Genomic DNA, 8,203 nt, shown 5'->3' on the forward strand with positions numbered 1-8,203 from the left:
TCTGCCTTCCGGATCTCTGGGAACTTGGGTGATACAAAACTTTTCCTGACGTGTGTATAAGGACGTGCTGTGGTTTTGTGAATAATAAAGATTGCTGTTTCTCCTCCTTCCTTAAAAACTAAATAAAAATATAACATAAAAATAAAGAAACAAATAAAAAATAAAAAAGTTATAACGAAAAAGAAAAGATGGTAGAGCACTTGCCTGGGAAAAGCAAAGGTCCCGAGTTCGAGTCTCGGTCCGACACACTGAAAATCCGCAAGAAATTATGTTGCATAAACGAAATTAGAGGAAGGTCATTATTTTCCGTGCATTGTCACAGACGAAGGTGTACGGGCCGTTTTCTCCTGTGGGGAGACTTGAATGGATACTTTAGGTCGAGAGAAGTCGCTTCCACAGTATTTTTACACAGTTATCTCCCACTCTTCCAGGTATAAAATTAATTACTTCACCCGGAATAACATCTCTGTGGCTCGCAGAATTCCAGCGATAGTCGACTCTGAAAATTCAGTCAGAGTCCAAGTTGTTTATCAGTTTCGATGAAGCCCAGAATTCAATCTATTAAATGGAGCATAAACGACCGTGGTGCAGGTTCAAAATGGTTCAAATGGCTCTGAGCACTATGCGACTTAACTTCTGAAGTCATCAGTCGCCTAGAACTTAGAACTAATTAAACCTAACTAACCTAAGGACATCACACACATCCATGCCCGAGGCAGGATTCGAACCTGCGGTCGTAGCGGTCGCCCGGCCGTGGTGCAGGCTCTACTGATTTCCCAGCATACGAAGTTCCCTACGAGCTACGACACACCGTATATTGTTCCGCGCCACGGATAATGGGGAAGTTGAAATAACCAGAGAATTGAACCTTCCTTTCTCACTCACGAAATTATAATTTTCCACAAACGTTTTTCGTAGCTACATTTCAGTACACATCATTTTTCTGTATGAGATGAAATGTTATCACGATTCATCAAATTACATTTGTTATTCAAGATGGCAGCTTACAAGAATGCCGATAATTAGAATTCCACTGCGATCTCACTCTTCGCAATTATAAATCAAAAGTAGTCATTAGTCAGTCAATTGTACACATAATGTTCCACATTCTATCCACAGAGATTTTATATCAAAGATAATCTGCCTCTCGCAGTTGAAATAAGTCTTTAATCCATATATATACCTTGATCGGTTTCTCTCTAGTTATAGTTGTTCGTAATTAAATGTTGAGGAAACAACATTATATTGCCTAAGAGGGTTAATTATTTATAGCCATTAATTTCGTATTCTGCGCAATTGTAGATTTATGGACGGAAATCGGTAGGAAGTAACAGAATAGAGTAATTAAATGTTGAGGAAACAATATGATATTGCCTAAGAGGGTTAATTATTTATAGCCATTGTTTTCGTATTCTACGCAATTGTAGGTTTATGGACGGAAAACAGTAGAAAGTAGCAGAATAGATAAAATCAATGTGAATTGCTTTCGGTGAACTAAATAGACTTCTCTAAACCCAAATTTCGGCATGACTGAACTGCAATCATTGGATATTACCAGTTTTGTTTTATGACATCTGTACTTTAATATGTTGATCAATAAGCAATACACTGACGCGCGATGAGAATTACTAGGAGACACAAGAAAGTAAATGGATCATAGAACAGATTTTAATGAAAAACGTAGTTATGACAGTAATGAGAATGAAATGGAGGTGGTCGGGACACGTAACCAGGTCAGTGAATAATGGATGATCCAATAAAGTTTCTTTCTAGATTCCAGGACGCAATAAAAGACCGAAATGTCGATTCAAACCCAGGTTTCATCGCTTTAGAAGGTAACGCATAAAGAATGATAAGGCTTTCATGTGGATGTTAAATGCATGATGATTGTAAAGAAAAAGTTTGTGCGGTCACTCACATTAATATAAATCGCTGATTGACGTTAGTTGTAAGGTATCAGCCCCAACGCAAAGTGAAATTGTCACACGATTTGATTATACAAGACTGAAACTTCAGTACGTCACTTATTTGGCCTATTTTTATACTTTTCTTTATTAGTAACAGAATGGTGAATAAGTGTTGCAGCTAAGGGTGCAAATTTAAAAACGTCAAAGCAGGCAAGCTACATTTTATAAGTAGATACCACAAAGGTCTAATTACAGGTATGATACCAGGAAAAAACTCAACATGCCTGGGAAATATTTTGACACATTATAATAAAGAAGTAGTACAGAAGGCCTAATTTGTGTGAATGCATGATTACACAGGGTGAAAAAATAAGTATACAAAAAAATTCTCTTTATGTAAGACGAAAATAAGCGCATTTTATGTAAGAAAAATGTCACAGGTGCACTGCTTCTCCGTTAGGGGTCCATGAAGGTTATGGCCCTAGTGATACTTAGACGTGGTATACATAGTACCGCGTTATCGTTTTCGAGACATTGTTGAAAATATCGTCCATTTACATTAATGCATCACTGATATCTGCATGCTAAAGATTGTCCCAATCGATCAGGTGTTTCACAAATAAAGGCTGCATCTTAAGCCAATGGACAACCAGCTCTTCCGGAGTGTATGTCGTTATCGACCAAACTCTTCATCTCTCCCGACAAAAAGAAATCGATAATAGTCAGGTTTTTGGCCACGACATTGGTCCAGCTCTCCCACGCTACAATTCGTGAAAATATTTTCTAAATGTTCTATGACATCTACGGCAAACTGAGGTGTGGTCCAGCCATGGTGGAACCGTAATCGTCGTCCGACTGATACCTGATGGCCGGACACCCTCCAATTTTTCCAATGTTACTTCATAGGGAAAAAAAGTACACTAATTTCCTCTACCGAGCATGCGGTTCAGTCAGATGGTAGTGAACAATGCCATTGCGCACACATTCATGGTGATGGGACAAAGGATTTGCCTTAGGATTTTCCACCTCTCAGAGATGACCATCAGTTCCCACCAGATCACCGTTATGGCTAGCACTTGGATGGATGACCGTCTGAGTCTGCTGAGCGCTATTGCAAGTGCGATGCTCCCAGCCCTTATGAGGCTAAATAAGGAGCTCCTTGATGGAGAAGTAGCGACTCCGGTCACGAAAAAGTGATTACAGCCAGGAGAGCGGTGTGCTGACCACATGGCTCTCTGTATCCACATCCAATGACACGTATCGGCTGCGGATGACACGGGCATCTGTCAGTACCGTTAAGCTTTCCGAGACCCATTCAGGCGGAGTTTAATTTAGTTAGAGATGACTGTTGATGCTGTGGGTAATTCCTTCCCTTGTAAAGGAGCCTATTCTGTTGGAAATAAGGGATGTCTACAGTTTGGAGTAAATACCTGTAAGAGGATTTCATGCTCTGTGGAAGGTCATCAGCTGAAAGGTCTTGTACCTTTGATACTTGACTGTCACTTGGAGAACGTTACACACATCGGTGTGGAGGTGTTCAGTGAAGCAACTGATACATTGATTATGGATTGTTTAATGGTGCCAGTGTTGATCACATTGGGGCACAGCCGCGACGTGAAGGACATTTGGGCAAACTGTTTCAAATGCCGTCCTGAAGGTACGCAGCTGATGACACTGCCAACACGCAGAACGCGCCACACGTTACGTCAATGTGTGGCGAGGCTCTGGCAACATAGCTTCGAATGCCGCAATTCATCAACCAGCTCTGTATTCCTCCGCTACCAGACTGCCGAACAAGCAAGCCATTGGGGCGTTATTCATAAGCGGGATCGAGCCACCAGGCAGTGGTTCGAGACGCTGACAGTAACCAAGGTCGCCGTGCTGCCAGACCGCAGCAGCATTCGCTGAACTGCCGTCGTTGCTATCAGCCCGCCACTTGCATGCCGACATTCGGAGTTTGGAGCGCCGAGCCACCCCGCCTATGCGCTGCCTCCCAACGTTGCGGACTTTGGTGGGCACCGCTAGCCGGTCCAGTGGAGCCTTGGCCGATATTGGCTAACTCAGCCCGTATGTTGGTGTAATTAATAGTTTACATTTACCCGTCTGTTTCGCTGCAGCCAACTTCACCTCCGAGTTCTGTAGCCCTTGCCATCCATCGAACACACAACGCCCACGTGGCACACCTGTAGCACAATAACCCTTCCACCCTCAGGTGTAGATTACTTCATCGCTGACCCACTAAAACTACACTGACGAAAAGAAATAGCAGTACCAAAAATAATGCAGAGTATCGAAATTTCTGGCACACATTTGTCTAGGTGACACATTTAAGTTATTAAAATCGCAAGGCCACAGGTTACTGTAAGCCCGAGATGGGATATTGCAAATGTGAAATACTGGTACATTAATAAGCGGTCCGACAGCCAGAACGTTGAAAGCATGCATGTAAACGTACATGCATTGTGTTCCACAGGTGCCGGATGTCCATTTGTGGGTTGGAGCTCGGTGACTGTTGCATTTCATCGGTCAATACAGATACGTTTAATGCTGTTTGTGAAACACGCTTGAATTGTAGTCCGATGATGTCTTATATGTGCTCGATTTCAGAATGATATGGTGATCGAGCAAGCCAATGTAATATGTCGACACAATGTAGAGCATTTTGCGTTTTAACAGCAGTGTGTGGGCGAGCGTTATCTTGTTGGAAAACACCCCCTGGGATGCTGTTCATGATTGGCAGCACAATATATCGAATCACTGACGTACAAATTTGCAGTCAGGACGTGTGGGATGACCACGAGAGTGCTCCTGCTGTCATATGAACTCGCACCACAGACCATAACTGCAAGTGTAGGTCCAGGGTGTCCAGCATGCAGACAGGTTGGCTGCAGGCCCTCAGGTGGCCTTCTTTCTAACCACCACACGGTCATCACTGGCATAGAGGCAGACAATGAGCTCTCGCTTGACATCATTGCAAGTCGCAAATGACGGTAGTTTGGGGTCATTGGGATGCATGTTACAAGCAGTCTGGCTGGAGCTGTCCATAAAGTAATCGATTTGTAATTGCTCGTTGTGTCACTGTGATGCTAACTGCTTCTCAAATTGCTGCTGCAGATGCAGTACGATGCACCAGATCCAAAAGCTGAAGACGGTGCTCTTCCCCATGATATTTCGACGTGACCGTCCGAAGCCCGACCTTCCTGCGACCGTTCTTTCTTGTGGCCACCTCTGCCAGCAGTCTAATCTCCTCTTCTTGTGATTCTTGAAACTGCCTTCTGGATCGTGACGCCGTTGACCATTGCTGATTCTCCCCAGCTAGCCGGAGGACCGTGAACAACGAACCCAGATAGTTGGCAAAACAGGACCGATATTTCGCCCGGCACTGCACGGCCGTGTGTTTGTCTAGCAAGAAGGACCAAAATCTAACACTTCTATGTCACCGTCGCGGAAGATACAGTAGAGGGCCATGCCTTCAATCCAATTGACTGCGTTTGTCCGGGCGGCTGGGAGGTAGACGACATGTGGGTGCAATGGAGCTTCAGAATCAACCTATGCGGACGGTCATCGTCAGATTAATGCTAACATTCGTTGTGTTAGCAACCAACATGCAGCTTCTCTTACACTTGCCAACCGATGTCAGTTACTGCGCAAAGTGAAAGCAAAGGCGCGTCGACCCGGTGAATGGAGTGAAATCGTTGGCGATAAGCGTATCTGTCACTCACTATCACGTGCCACGAAGCCAGAACTTCCGTGAGGTGAACGTATAGATGGATCTCTTCTATCGTACGGATGGGTAGCGTGGTTCAACGACGATGGCATGTTGGCGTCTTTGCAATTGGCAGTAATAGTCCTTCGTCGTCGGTGATCGTGTAGAACGCAGGGCAACCAGCAAATAACTATAGTCAACGAGGAACGTCCTCATGAGATTGAATGGCGGCGAAATGTGAGTTATAGGGACTGGAAGGTGCAGCGAATGTGACGCAGTTTCTTCGATCACGGTGCCTTTCAGGTAGACTTGCTCAGAAGGCCATAGTCGGCGCATCGTTCCAAGAAAGTGTGCCTGTGCTCTGTTCCTGACATTGGTCAGACATACTCCACGTTCATATGAGGACAATATGAAGGTGTCGTAACGAGTTTTAAAAACAAGCTCAGCACATGCAAAATGTCCAAATGCAACTTGTAGCCTTGTAGCAGCCGTAATGACCATCGGTAGCACTTGGACGAAATGGCTTAATTTTTAACATTAGCATACTGCGCACCCTGGAACATATCCATCTTGCATATCGTGTGGAGTCGCACCAGCGCATGAATTTGTTTTAACAGCCGAACATATGTGACGTCTGCAATACATTTAACAAGGTCATGAAAGACTACTCCTAAACATTTGAGCATTGGTACTTTAGTGACGGGCACTGTCTTTCCCAGGGCCAACCCCTTGTTCGCATCCATGGTCTTGTCTTCTGCAGTTTGATGACTCTGCCCGCCACAGGACCGTACTACTGACGCCACCATAGCGCCGTCCGTATATCGTTCCGACACCTGTCTATGAATACGACATCGTCGGCATATATCCACAAAACTGGAACCTCGCGGTCCTTAAGCAGATCCCTTCCAAGCCCCGACGAAGTCCGTACAACGTTGGCTCGAGGACTACTGCAAATAGAACGGCGGGCAAGGGGCATCCTAGCCTCACTGAACGTTCGATGGGAAAGGATTCTGATCGATAACCGTTCATATCATCCTCGAATGTGCTCCGTGAATCGAGGGCAGAACTACATCGTCAAACACGTGGCGGAGGCCTATGCTTTCCATGACCGCATACGGAAAACTACGATATACGCGGTCGAATACTTGATCGAAATTAACTGCGACAAAGGCACCCCGGGGGCTGCAGCCTGACGACATTGCGGTTACGATCCCAACGCCGTGTGAACCTTGCTCTTTACACCAAGGCAAGTTTGATAGGCATGTATTGCATGGTTGACTGTAGACTGCAGAGGCACACGGCGGATGCGTGTAAAAAGCTTGAAGTTGGTGTTTAACAAAGTCAGTGGTCGATAGTCGTGTTGGCGCCGCCCTCTGTCAGGTTTAATCAGAGGGATCGTAAACTCGGTGAGGACTCGCATGATGGCCATCATAAGTTCTTTGTAAATTTGTGTCCATGTTTCACTCCTAAGACCGGAGAAGGAGCGGTAAAACTCAATAGGGAGCCCATCAGACCCAGGTGGTTTCTTCAATCAAATGTTTCAAATGGCTCTGAGCACTATGGGACTAACATCTTAGGTCATCAGTCCCCTAGAACTTAGAACTACTTAAACCTAACTAACCTAAGGACATCACACACATCCATGCCCGAGGCAGGATTCGAACCTGCGACCGTAGCGGTCGCGCGGTTCCAGACTGTAGCGCCTAGAACCGCTCGCTTCAATCAACCACTCTTAAAGGCCATATCCAGGTTCTCCTATGTAACGTCTGTCAGAAGCGCGTCATCATCACGCACAGCCTCGGATGCTGGCATATTGTGCAGCGCATCTTCCAGTCCCCCGCTGCTTCTTGGGCCCTCGGCATAGAAGTTGCGATGGTATTGTGTCACAGCTTTCTTCCCTCCGCCGCAGTGATCGTGAGTTTGCGCTGACGCCTTTCTCTTACTGTGTGATGCAGCGATGCTCGGACTCTTACGCCTGCCGATTGCACCTTAATGAGTCGGAGCAGGCGGGTTTCGGTGCTTTGGACGGCCCGTTGACGGTCTGGTCAGATGGTTGCATTGCCAGTTCCCTCAATTCCTTCTAATAAAATTCTGATGTCGTCTGGTGCCATAGCCGACAAATGGTCGTCGAATGGCAGGTTTCACACAAGCACACCACAACATCAATGTGGAATTGCATGCTAATTGGCGCCGTTGGTGTCAGCACCAAGTATCCTCAATCTCACAGTAACGATCATCATCGCGGAGGTGGGAAACGTTCAGTTTCTATGGTCCCCTAGTATATCTTGTCTGTTGTTAAGGCAACGCAATGTCGCAGAACTAAGTTTTGTGGCGATCAAAAACCTTTGGCCACATCTCAGCTCCAACTGTCGCTGTGCGGAGGCCTCAAGAGATGTACAACCTATCTAACCAGATGACCGAATGGCTGGTAATGTACGTGTACCCACGATTGTCGCCGTTTTGTAAGATCCAAGTGTCTCGCAGCGCGACGTCCCATACATGTGCGTGCAACGTTTGGCAGGGGATGAAGTGTAGCTCTTGGTCCTCGGGCTGCAGAACAAGTTGAAATCGCCGCGCTCTACGTAATGCT

Source organism: Schistocerca serialis, chromosome 6 (genome assembly GCF_023864345.2).
Source record: "Schistocerca serialis cubense isolate TAMUIC-IGC-003099 chromosome 6, iqSchSeri2.2, whole genome shotgun sequence".
Lineage (NCBI taxonomy): Eukaryota > Metazoa > Arthropoda > Insecta > Orthoptera > Acrididae > Schistocerca > Schistocerca serialis.